Source organism: Gossypium raimondii, chromosome 8 (assembly GCF_025698545.1).
Source record: "Gossypium raimondii isolate GPD5lz chromosome 8, ASM2569854v1, whole genome shotgun sequence".
NCBI classification, from domain to species: Eukaryota; Viridiplantae; Streptophyta; class Magnoliopsida; order Malvales; family Malvaceae; genus Gossypium; species Gossypium raimondii.
The window spans coordinates 14,445,544-14,449,392 of NC_068572.1; the positions used below are offsets into that span (position 1 = coordinate 14,445,544).

Consider the following 3,849-nt stretch of genomic DNA (forward strand, 5'->3'; position numbering starts at 1 on the left):
ATCTGCTCCAAACAAATCAGTCCACCAAGAGCTATATGCTTACAATATTAAAAATAATGGTGAGTACTCACAAATCCTATGGCATGCCAACTATATCCAATGGATCCACCATACAATGTTGTCAATATAATCATACATACAAGGCATAAAATATGTTTTTTAATCACTTAATTTAGGATGTTAAAATGCAAGTAAAAGCATGTTGCTAAGTAATTTTAACATCAATAAAATTAAGCATAGCAAATATAACCAATTAGAACACCTTTATCAAATATTCAATAAATAAGCAATTCATGCTCTAAATATCAATTTATTCCATACAATTTAATCATGCTAAAAGCATAATACAAAACTTACTGGAAACACAGAAATTTAAACATTTTTACATACCCTTTTTAACTTAAAATCATACAGTTTCGATAAAATTTTTGTCGAAAAAATAATTAATTTTACAAAATAATTAAAGTGCACTTAAAATATGAAAATTTTGAATTTTAGTTAATTTTATAATTAATTTTGATGAATTTTTGGTATTTTCGACAGATTTGCACAAAGGGCGAAAAATAGCTCGGCAGACACTGCTAGAAGCACAAAATCGAGAAGCAAATTCAAGTATCGAGGTGAACTAAATTTCAGCCTCAGACGGTCCAAAATTATATGTATTAATTCATAATATAATCAATTTTAATTTATATCTAATTTACTTTGGGTTAATAAATTATTATTAATTAATTATGAAAAAGTGGTCTAGTTTAACTGAATCGAGTGAACCGAACTGACCAAGAAATGGACTGCCCAAAAACCGTCCCAAGAGCTGACCCAAATCAGCTTATTAGCTGATTATTTAAGCTTGCAAAGAGGCCCTTGAATACTTGTTCAAGTTGCATTCAAACTCCTCCACAATTGGTGGCTTTATAGATTTTCCCTAAGCCTAAATTAGCAAAGTTGAAACTATCAACCATGCCACATGTGTGGCCGACCAAGGGAGGGCTCTTTGGCTAATTAATTTAGCTATTTTTAGTAGCTCTCCTCAGCTATAAAAACCCCCTTAGGCTGGTTATTTGAAAACACACCTCAAGCATTCACATCTTTCCTCTCTTTTCTGCACTTTCTCCCTTCTTTCCATTCCAAAATTCCCTTGCTCTTTTGCCAATTTATCCTCTTGCAAAAGGGGCATTCATCAGCTGTTTGGAGCAAAAATTAAGTGTTCATAGCAGCCTTGGTCGACGAGGACAATGAAGAAGGAAGAAAGGAGCAACTAGTCAAGGCACAGAAAAACACCAGATTTGATTCTTGTTCCCTATCTTTTTAATTTTTGTTGTTGTTATGCTGAACATATCTATGAATATGTTAATTTTTGGAATAGTTAATTTAATCAATTTAGCTTGAATTTAATTCGTGTTAGGTTGATTTCATTTCATTTTTTAAAATTATTAAAATTGTGTTTATGTTGTTGTAGGCCTCGGTAAGATGCTTGATTAAGTAAAATCATGACTAAGTTATTCTTGCATTACAATTGTTAGGTAACTAATGAATTAATTATTTAAACGGATTGAAATTGTAATTAATGGACACATGATTTAATCGATTGCATGTTTAATCATCTAAGGTAGTGAGGGTTAGATTAGCAACAGATGTCGACTATACATTTGCCTTGCATAACTTGCAAGATTATTGTGATTAAACTGTTTCAAGGTAAGGATACTTTTTTACCTCACATAGTCTTTTATGTGCTTATTGAATCGAGTTAATTGTTTGAATTGACATAGGGATATGTACAAGATATTATTTCGATTTGATAAGTATGTATGTGCAAAACATATTTGCCTATTAAGATTTGTTTAATAAGTTGAATTGACATAGGGATATAGTCAAGAGATAAGTGGATTTGGGTAGGTGAGTATGTTCATAAGTTAGAAAATTACCGAAGTTCTTGTGAACTTATTTGTAAAAATATAAACATGAGTTTAATAATTCTAAGTTAAGAAATGTAATTAATCTAATACAATTATGTCATCTTGATTAAAATCATATTTTGAAATCGTGCATTTGAGATTTATTTATTTAGTTTACTTAGTTTAAAATCTTAGTTTTTAATCACCCTCTTCAGACAAAATATTTTTCTTCACCAAAGTGTTTTAAATAGCATTCATAAATAATTCTTTTCACAGTCCCTGTGGGCATGATAACTCGACATTTACTTGTCACTTTATTACTTGTTGTGATTGTGTACACTTGCACATTTCTATCGTTCCAAGTTTTTGGCGTCGTTGTCGAGGACTGTGTTTTAAAAAAGTCATTATTTGTGAAGTTGTTAGTTTTGAATTTTGGTTTATTTTTCTGTTCAAATTTTAACTTAGTTAATTTTTCTGTGATTATTTTAAGTGTTTATGAGTATTGATCGAATCATCAATTTACTCCCTGTAGACCCTGAGATTGAACAAACTTTTTGGCAGCGAAGAAGACAAGTAAGTTAGAGAAGGACTGAAGAGATGAACTTCGAAAATCTGAATCAAGGAAACGGAGCAAACCTTTTTCAAAATTCTATCCTTATTGCTGATGATAGGGATGGAGCTTTAAGACAGTATGCCATGCAATTATTTCATGATCTTAATTCAGGTATGAGGAGACCCGAAATTGAGGCACAACAGTTTGAGTTGAATCCACTCATGTTCCAGATGCTTTAGACAGTGGGCCAATTCAGTGGAATGCCTACCGAAGATCCTCACCTACGCTTAAGACTGTTTATGGAGGTGAGCGATTCTTTCAAGTTAGCTGGAGTACTCGAAGATGCATTACAATTGAAGCTGTTCCCATATTCATTAAGGGACAGAGCTCGAGCTTGGTTGAACTCATTACCACCAAACTCAATTTCAACATGGCAAGAGTTAGCAGAAAAATTCCTTATGAAGTATTTCCCGCCTAGCAAGAATGCTAAGTTGAGGAACGGGATTATTGCTTTCCAACAAATGGATGATGAGTCATTGTATGAGGCATGGGAAAGGTACAAAGAATTATTACGGAAGTGCCCTCATCACAGAATCCTACATTGCATACAACTTGAGACATTTTATAATGGTCTCAATGCTCACACGAGGATGGTAGTGGACGCTTCTGCTAATGGTGCTCTCCTTTTTAAGTCTTATAATGAGGCTTATGAAATCATTGAGAGGATTGCCAGCAACAATTATCAATGGCCAACCAATCGAGCAGCGTCAGGAGGACGAGTCGTTGGAATACATGAAGTAGACGCACTTACTTCACTCGCATCTCAAGTATCATCAATATCCTCAATGTTAAAAAATCTTACTACTAATGGGTGTAATAGTTTTGCAGCACATCCAATGAATCAATTTGAAAATGTAGCCTGTGTTTATTGTGGGGAAGGATATTTGTTCGAAAAATGTCTATTGAACCCAGAATTTCTGTATTACGTGGGTAACTAGAACCAAAATTGAGGAAGGCAAAGGCTGCAATCCAATTTCTATAACCCATCATGGCGAAACCACCCGAATTTTTCCCGGAGTAACCAAAGGGCAGGAACCAGTAACAATTATGTCCAACCTAGATCGACCTAGTCACCTAGTTTTTCCCAACAAGCTCAAAAACCAACCCAAGTTGAATCATCCAATAACCTAGAGAATCTATTGAAGGCATACATGGCGAAAAATGATGCCTCTCTAAGGAATTTGGAGAATCAAGTGGGCCAGCTTGCAACTGAACTCAGAAACCGTCCACAAGGTGCTTTACCTAGTGATATGGAGAATCCGAGGAATCCAGGGGCGAAGCATTGTAAAACGTTGACATTGAGGAGCAGAAAGACTTTAGAGCCCAATTTCGTCGAAGTTG

At 34.2% G+C, this 3,849-nt stretch overlaps 1 non-coding gene across 1 annotated transcript; it reads right to left on the reverse strand.

Moving 5' to 3' along the window:
• Positions 1–2,936: 2,936 nt before the first annotated feature.
• LOC128032250 (small nucleolar RNA R71) lies at positions 2,937–3,043 on the reverse strand. The gene has a single exon (XR_008188378.1). It is a non-coding gene; the product is annotated as a small nucleolar RNA R71 (small nucleolar RNA).
• Positions 3,044–3,849: the final 806 nt, after the last annotated feature.